Source organism: Podarcis gaigeae, assembly GCF_964106915.1.
Source record: "Podarcis gaigeae genome assembly, chromosome: 10".
Taxonomy (NCBI): Eukaryota; Metazoa; Chordata; class Lepidosauria; order Squamata; family Lacertidae; genus Podarcis; species Podarcis gaigeae.
The window spans coordinates 39,515,706-39,525,207 of NC_139686.1; the positions used below are offsets into that span (position 1 = coordinate 39,515,706).

At 43.9% G+C, this 9,502-nt stretch overlaps 1 long non-coding RNA gene across 1 annotated transcript; it reads right to left on the reverse strand.

Moving 5' to 3' along the window:
* Positions 1 to 262: 262 nt before the first annotated feature.
* Positions 263 to 4,387, reverse strand: LOC310825710. Its single transcript, XR_014555471.1, has 4 exons — positions 4,143 to 4,387; positions 3,892 to 4,025; positions 1,575 to 1,856; positions 263 to 394 (listed from the first exon to the last, which is right to left on the reverse strand). It is a non-coding gene; the product is annotated as an uncharacterized lncRNA (long non-coding RNA).
* Positions 4,388 to 9,502: the final 5,115 nt, after the last annotated feature.

The following is a 9,502-nucleotide window of genomic DNA, read 5'->3' on the forward strand; positions in this document are numbered from 1 at the left end:
GAACACTGATCCAACTAGTTTAGTATTGTCTGCAATGACTGGCAGCAGCTGTCCTGGGCTTCAGAAAAGGGTCTCTCAGTCCCCTCCAGAGATGCTGGTGTTTGAATTTGGGACCTTTGGCGTGCATATCAGATGTTCTGCCACTAAGCTACAGTGCTTCCTTCAATTGGCTTGCGTTTGACAGGGAGAAAAGAATTGAATTTTCAAAATTACATTAAATTGACATCTCATTTTAAGAAGGGTTATGGGACCACAGTGTCACCTGGTATTTGAAATGAATGTTTCTACTTCACTTTTCTATTTCTGTGCAACTTTTGGAGACATCATAAACGTGAAAGTGGATGGGTGCTTCTGGATCTCCTTAATTGGACAGATTACAAAGTGCGGGCAGTGACTGAACAGGGAGTGGGAAAAGAGGGGGAAATATTATTTCACTTTGTCTTGTGTGCCTATTTTTAAAATAAATTTTAAAAAATCAAAATATTTATAGTTAAAAGTGGGAGATGAAACCAAAAGGGTAGAAGCAAAATATGTGTGTGAAACTTTTCCACAGTTGTACATTTCTTATGAGCACGATGCATGCACAGATGCTTGTGTTAAAAAATAGAGCACCACATGTCACCTCGCCATTTTTGTTTACCCATTCAGTTATATATATGCCTAAATGTCAGTGAGGCAGAGGAAGTGAAAACTGGCTTTAATATTAGGTGAAGAGCTTACGTCTGAGAATAAAAGCAGCCTTAGAAGTATCGTATTTCTTTCAAACAACAGCAACAATTTATTACATTTGTTTCCTCTCCTTCTTCCAAGCGTTTTGGGCAGTATTGGTTCTTTACCAACCACTGCCCTTTTTTATTATCACATGAACTCAGTGAAATACTGTATGTTAGACTAGTCCACTCCACCCAGTGAGCATTGTGCCTGAGTGAGGACTTGAATCTGGGCCTCCCTGGTCCAACACTTTAATTCAGATTTATGGGCATCTTTGGGCCTTCAGATGTTGCTGAACTGCTCATCACTGTTCATCATCATTGGCTATGCATGCTAGGGCTGATCAGAGTTGTCATTCAGCAGCACCTGCATGCTCCTCCAATGCTTTCTTCACCGATTTGGGGCCCTCTGGATGTTGTTGGAACTACAGCTCCCATCATCCTTGGCCACTGGCCATGCTGGCTGAGGCTGATGGGAGCTGGAGTCCCACACCATCTGGTGGGAGCCAGGCTAGGGAAGATTGCTCTGACCCCCTACAACACACTGGCTCTCCTCTTTTGGAACCAAAACCTTTTTACCTATACCAGACATCAAAATCCACTTTTCCTTCCCCATTAAACAATCACACTAAATCTTAGATAAGGGCTGGCCTGGGATAGTTTTTGTATCAGAGAATCTGAGTTGAAAGAATTAAAGAATTACTGCTGTAAAAAACAACAACAGAGAACCTGTTTTTCTAACCATCAGTTTATACTTAACTGTTTCCAGAGTTGCATTTTCCCCCAGTTGCTTTTTATTTAGTTATTGATTCAGATTGTTTTAATTACATAAAAAATCATTATGCTTTCGACTGAAACCCCTACCATTTCCTGCTGTGCTGCGGCTTCACCACACACTCCCGGGTTGGTCTGGCGCTCTCTGCATGTTTTTGTCCCATGTCAGCCACCATTCCCTTCCTCCGTTTTGATGGCAAAAGATCAAACCAGCTAAGCAAGAAAGGAGAACTCTTGCATCTCAATGCAATTACATGATGGAGAATGGTGAAGGCTCGTTTATCAGCCCTAAATACTTCATAAATACTTTCTGCAGTCAGAGGCATTCATTTGTTGGCTAACAACAAAAATCCAGTCTGTCAGTTTTACTGCCTGTTAATAGAAAAGATAATAGAAACAAAATGGAAGGAACATTATCAGCTGCTTTTGACAGATGTTTTAGCATATTTTAACAATCTGAGTTGATATTTCATCTTGGGTTGCTTTAAGGAAACCCAGCTGAGATTATTCGCCACTGAGAAAGCTCATGCTGTAGATTTCACCCACCCCTTCATCAGAAGAAAGATATGAAATCCACAGATGGCAAAACTCCATATAAAAGGCCTTCCAGGTGGCTTTGAGAAATTTATCTTTTCAATGAGAATCCCAAAAGACTGTGAGAATCTGGCATACCAGTTAGTCAGCTCCAAGTATTATTTATTTTTCATCTATGCTCTCTTAAGGTGAGATCAAATAAATATGAGAATGATGCCCAGGGCTTTGATGAGAACAAACAGGAAGAAGATTCTGCCTCAATAAACAAGGGAATGGGGGGTCAGAATATCATAGAATCACAGATTTGTAGAGTTGGAAGGGATCACGACGGTCATCTAGTCCAACCCCCTGCAATGGAGGAATCTTTTGCGCAACATAGGGCTCAGACACACAACACTGGGATTAAGCATCCCATGCTCTACCAACTGAGTACTCTGCATAAGGGGCATCACCATAATAGCAGTTTTTGTGTGCTTCTAGTTTCTTTTTTTTAGTTATGAGTTTGTGGGTGCCAGATGTCTATAATTCCTAGATCCTGCAAGTGTTAGAATTTAATCCAAGCTTGAGGTGTTAAGCTAGTTGCCAGACTTCTAACCCCTGGATCCAGCAAGTGTTAAAAGCTAATCAAAGAAAGGGGCTCTGTGGGAGACAGAAATGGGTGTGGACCCATCAGCTCACAGTGAGAAGGAATAAAACCAGAGTTCAGAGCTAGGAGTCAGGTGAGCTAGAAGCTGGACACAAAAGTGGCAGGCTGGAAAAGCGAGATCTCTGTTTGAATCCAAGGCTGTGACTATGGGAGAAACAAGACCCTTTTGGGGTGTTAATGCTGTGAATTCCTCCATCGCAGGCTCAGGTTGAATATATGAGTAAATAAACCTCACAATCTCTGCAAAGACATCACAATCTCTGCTGTACCTCATTTCCATAAGGAAACACGGACCCTCAATAAACGTTTGGAACCTCACACCGCTCCGAGATTAGAGTGGCATACGACTGTTGTGTCCAAATAGGGCAGATGTGGATCCAAGCATTCATTATCAGTTTGACAGATGCAGTTATGCATTTGCACAGATCTGCTCTGTGCTGCTTACCTGTGTTGTTGAATGCACAACATGACATGCATGCTGTGATGTTTCTATGTTATGGATCAGCATTGCAGACATCACCTCTTGTGGGATCAGTGGTCTGAAAATGCAATGCAAAAATACTGGAGGTGAAAGGAAATAGGGAAATAAAAGGAGAGGCATACATCTCTCCTTTTATTTCCATATTTCCTCTCACCTCCAGTATTTTATGTATGCAACAACAGCAGCAAGAATTATTTTAGCCCCAAAGTGGAAACAACAAGAAGTACCAACAAAAGAAGAGTGGCAGATGAAAATGATGGATTTTGAGGAATTGGCACACCCGACAGGAAAAATCCAGAACCAGCATGATAAAGTATTCCAAAAGGACTGGAATAAATTTATACGATATTTGAAAGATTACTGTAAGCAATTAACAACACTAGCAGGGTTGTCTGAAGACTTGCAATGAGAAATTTTCTCCCTTTCTATATTTAAATTTTAAGGTATTTTGTAAGGAATGTAACTAGAATAGGAAAAAGCACAAAATGCAATGATATAAAGGTTAATTTTGAAAGCCATGGGGTGGGAGGGAAGGAAATGTGATTGCATATTGTGATGTGATTGCATATTACTAAATGGAAAATTAATAAAAATTACATATAAAAAAGGAAATAAAAGGAGAGGCTTCACACATCTCTACTCAGAATATATCTAAGTCACATCCCCCCCCCCCCGATTTGATAAGTCTGAGTTTGGGAAAACAAACATCTAAATTGTGGGCATGTTTAGAAGTCTGAGACACTTACATGCCTCTCTGCCAAGGCAAATGCCAGCTGTCCCAAACATGCCAATTACCACTTGAAAGTGATGTTGATAGGTGAGGATGATGGGCTGTCCAATGGAATGGAAACAAAGGTAAGCATTTCCTGAAATGACGGAACTAATTTAGTTGTTGGATGTTCTTGAGATCCTGTAGGAGTTTGGTTCCACTTAGTATGCAAAAAAATTAGGGTAGACACTCAAAATCAGGATTGCATTTCAGTTTCCCTTACTTGACAAGAAATGTTCTTTCTTCTGGTCACCCATCTCCAACAATGCCTGTACTTCATCAGTTCTTTAGTTCATTCACCCCACTAATTTGCCTCAAGATCTCATATGTTTTTGATGATTTTGTCCAGCATCCGTTCACTTGCCACACCTCCATGATCCATGAAGTATGGATGATGCTGTTCTTCCCATGATATACAGTATGTATTCAGGCCCTCCACCATAGTTTTGGATGAGATTTATTGCTTGCAGGCTGAAATTTGGGGGGATATGTAAAGTATACACATTGCAGACTGGAATAATACAGAAATTTCCAATAAATACCAAAATAGAAGTCATTTTTTCTTTGCATCCTACAGCCCTCTAGCTTTGGTGGTCATGTATTTTCCTAGTTTCTGGATATGGCAAGCCTATACTCCAGTTTCTTAGGAGTAACCTCACTTAACTTAATGGGAATAGAGGCTTGCACTGCTAGGGAAACTATTGTAATAGGCAATTGTCTGTCATACTTCTTTGAAATATTTGCAGTTTTAATAGTTTTATTTATAAGATAAGCCTCTCCATGTGGTCATCCTCAAAGTCAGTTTTGAAGCAGATTATCTAAGTCACTCTTGCCCATTCCTAAATTAATAAGACTGCAGAGAGAGCTTTATGAATTTCAATAAAATTGAATGTCTTGAGGCTTTCCATTGGTCAGCAAAGTGGCTTCATGTCAGCACATCTGTATAGATGTCAAACTCCCCTGAAGGAAACTGACTTTAGCTGGTTTCTGCCATTTCACTGCCTTGTTTGTGTGACACAACTTGTGCCTTTGTTGGGTTAGCAAAGTCTGTTTGCCTTCAAATATTAATATCCTGGCTGGCTGACTTCAGTCACTTTATAAGCTTTGAAAGTGGTCCAGCAACGGTTTCCTGGATTGCTTCGAAACAATTCAACTTTAATTTAAGACAGAACATTAGCATTACCAATGAACTCCAAAATAACATCTTAAAGCTCTCAGCAGGTGGAGATTTGGGTGTTTCCACTTCATTCACTGCTTCAAATAATATCAATGGTGAGAGGAATTGGTGGGGAGAAATCCTGTCAACAGAGTCCTCTTACAGAATGCCAGTTCCAGCTGGAGTGTTCAGACGTGAAGCTCATTAAAGAGTTTAACGATCAGGATAAATGTCATATCCATTAATCTCCCCCTGAAATAGACAAAGTAAATAGCAATGAGTGAGTTAAATCTGATTTCCTCAGGAAGCTGGATGGTTGATAAAGATTAACGCTAGCTTTAATAGCACTAAATAAAAAGAGGACCATTCCTTTATTAATGAAGGCTGCAAGCCGGCATGAAGTTCAGTTTTCTTTTTCTTTTTTCTTCCCTGTGGCATTGACTATTCTGGGTTACTCTAGAGGCAAACAATTGAAAGGTTACTGTCAAAAAGGAGCAAGAAGAGATTCTGAAGGCAACATGGCTTATTCATGGGACTAGAGAAATGGAAAGATAGTCTCTTGAGACTGTTAAGAGCCTCATAGGAATACACTAGAAAATATACTTAGCCTGTCTTCCTCAATGTGGTGAAATTATTTCATTTATACCATCAACATCCAGTGCCTCTAACATCAACTTAGAAAATCCCATGGGACTCAAAGTATTTAGGGTTCATATGGCCACCCAAGGTCTTATTTTTCAATCTGTGCAGGTTTCTTAGTCACAGCAAGAAAAATAAAGGACAACCTGGATGGAATTAAGTCCTTTCCCACAGGATCTTGGCACAGGGATGGGCATCTTCCCTGCTTCTTTTAAATTTGCTGACATTATCCGTTTCTTATGTTCAGTTCTACTGGTTTCAAATCCAGGCATTCACAACTTCTAAGCAGTGCCATGTATTGCATAGTATAACCTCCAACATTTCATGCTTGTCTACTTAGTCCTCCACAGGTGTGCACATTAGAGTTAAGAGGGTCCCAGTTGGATGAGCAAGCCAGCTCTGTTCTGCATTGCTATTCTTGTCACCTTCAACTTGTGGGATCTGGAGGATACTGTCTGATGAGGGGAGCCTCTGGTATGTTTTGTGGCTCCCAGTATGTATTAGAACTCTGAAAAATTAGGGTTCAGAAATGTGTGGGGAGCTTCTATTTATTTATTTCATAAAATTTATATATTGCTTGATTGTTAAAAACCTCAAAGAGGTTTAAAAAAACCTCCAAGGGGCTAATAAGAATAATAATAGTAATAATAATAGTAGTTGCGTGGCTATTCCCTCCCCCCCCACAGGTAGAATGAATAAAGACACCAGACACAAGTATTTAGGTTAATGGGCGAAAATAGCCACAACTTTATTGATTACAGGCAAGAGAGGTATTGGCTTTAGGCATTGGCCCCTAACCGACTATCCGGTCTAACCGGGAAGGGTTAATCACCAACAGGGGGAGCTACCCGAGATGCATATCCCTAGGCGCTCCCCGAGGGGTTACCGCTCGGGGGCGCGCTTTAGGCCCTAGCCTCCGTAGGTTTCGGACGAGGCGTCGCCCCTCGGAGTCCTTTAACGCAGTGTTTCCCAACCTTGTGCCTCCAGATGTTTTTGGCCTACAACTCCCATCATCCCTGACCACTGGTCTTGCTAGCTAGGGATGATGGGAGTTGTAGGCCAAAAACATCTGGAGGCACAAGGTTGGGAAACACTGCTTTAACGAACTACCCTTCAAGCATTGGGGGAGGTGATGGCGCTCCTCCCCCCCGATCTCATTTGCATGACAATACCCCGGCCAATGCCTACCGCCACCCGAGCCGCATTAAACCGGCTCGCCGCCAATACCCTCAAACCTGTAACCAATCCCTAATACCCTGAAAAACATTCGCCAACCAGATATCATTGCCAGCATCAGATAGATGCACGCCATCCCAGCGATAGAGCGTATCCCTGTTATAGTGAATCTCAGGGTGCTTGATGACCCGGCCACCCAGTGCGGCAACCCTACGCGCAACAGAACGCTCCACAATCCTCCTGGCTTTATCCACCGCCGCGGGTTTTTCAGCGTCCCGCCAAAATCGCCTTTCCAGTAAGGATGACCAAATTATTGTAATGTTTGGGTGGGATGCCCTCAACGCCTCCAAATCGTTGATAATGTTCCACATCAAGTCCACCCCTTTCCTATAAGCCAGGTCATTCTCTCCCAGTTGTATGACCAAGGCGTCGGGCGAGCCCTCATTCGAAATTCTTCTGGATATGGCTGGGAAGAATTCTTCCCAACGCATACCACGCCTGGTAATCCATGACACTATGACATTATTAGGTAGTAGAAGGTCAGCATCGCCTCATCTGAGCTCTGCGCGACGTTTTGCCCAATGAACGATACTGTGGCCGATAATCCACAGACGCACCATAACTGCACCTGGAAGGATAGAATAAGAAAGCCGGGTCAGGAGGAATGCGCGGTGGGTAGGAGATAAAACCGGGGAAAGATAACAAGGGTTTCCTGATGTAACCCTTATATGCGTTGGATCTCCATCGTCCCATGTCCATGATTCTTTCGGCCGGTAAACCCATATGGACCGCGGTGGTAGCCGCCCCAATGCGAAAGGAGTGCGCGGCGTACTCCTCTTGAGGAAGACCAATAGCCGCGATCGCTTTGCGCATGACCCTCGTGAACTGATGTTTAGAGAGGAGGGATCCATCAGAATGCATGAAAAAGGGGCCATTTGATTTCGGCCTTACACACAGGTATTTCTTGGCGTCCTTTACCGGGCAGGGGCCAGCCTTCTGCGTTGCCTGTAGGCAAACGAGGGCCCCTCTGCCGAGCTGATCTGTCTTGGAACTACGGATTTTTAAAATCACCTGCGAGCTGGCTACCGTGACATCCTCCAGAAGAAGACCCCTATTGGCTGCACGGTCTTCGCAGACCACCTCACCTATGCGCAAGGCCCCAAAAAACGCGAAGGAAAATGCTGCCGAGAATAATCTGGCTTCATACCTCGACCAACAAATGACCCTAAGCTTCCTGCGGATTTGAGAGAGTATGTCTAGCGTTATGGGCCTTCTACTGTCTCGACCCTGAGGTCTGGACCTGCGCCAGCCTTCCAGCATTTTCCGCACAACGAAATGTGAACAGGGATCAACAGAGAATAAGGCTTTAGAGAAGAAGGATATTGCTGCCGAGTGTATATTGAGAGTTTTGGGGGCCCGGCCTAGATCTCGGAGATGAACCATATACTCTATGACTTCTGACTTAGATGGCGGCCTGCCGGGCTTAAAACGCTCCTTCTTCCTGCGGAAGGAAGTAAAATCTAACCAAGCCTTATTATAGGATCTAAGGGTAGAAGGAGCCAGTGCAGACAATACTCCCTTTATTGCTTCTCGTTGCCAATACTCCAGAGGTGCTCCAGAAACGGTTGCGGCAGCTGCTGCGCATCCGGCGCCAATGAGCGAAAGCGCTCCATCTGGAAACGAGATAAAGCATCCGCGATGTTATTATCTATGCCGGGGACAAATCTGGCGGAAGTGTGAAGGTTCAACCGCAGGCAAGACAGGACAAAAAACCGCAAGAGCGAGGCTACTCTAGGTGAATGTGAAGATTGTTTATTCAAAACCGAGACAACCGCCTGGTTGTCTGTCCAGAAACAGACCCTATGGTTTTTGAACTGCTCCTCCCATATGTGGATTGCAACTACAATGGGGAAGAATTCCAAAAATGTCAAATCACGTAGTATTGGTTTTCCTTGCCAAGAGGGGGGCCAACGCTGAGCGCACCACTGGCCCCTGAAATAAACACCGAAGCCTAGGGATCCAGCTGCGTCTGAGTGTACCTGGAAATCTGACTGCAGGGCTAAGGTATCCTGCCACAATGATATCCCGTTAAAGCCATCCAAGAACTGCAACCAAACTTGAAGGTCAGCTTTTACAGCCTTAGAAAGGCGCACCCTATGATGTGGGGACCGAAGCCCCGCGGACAGCTTGGCTAGCCGGCTGCAAAAGGGGCGGCCGGGGGATACCACACGGCAGGCAAAGTTAAGGTGCCCCAGGAGGGATTGAATTTGTCTCAAGGTAACTTTCTTCAAAGGTAGCATTTGGCCAATAAGCTCCCTTAGGGCGACTAACTTCTCAGCTGGTAAACGTGACGTTTGGGCGAGAGTATCAAGTTCGATACCTAGATAAGTCATGGTCGTGACCGGACCCTCGGTCTTCTCGCTCGCCAGAGGTACCCCCAGCTCTCTGGCTAAGGACTCGAAGGCCTGGAGCAGGGTCCGGCAATCAGCCGCATTACTTGCTACCAAAATAAAATCATCCAGGTAGTGACCCACCCCCTTGGTGCCCGTTCTAAATTTTAGGGCCCATTCCAAAAAAGTACTGAAAGTCTCGAAAGCTGCACAGGCAATAGAACAAC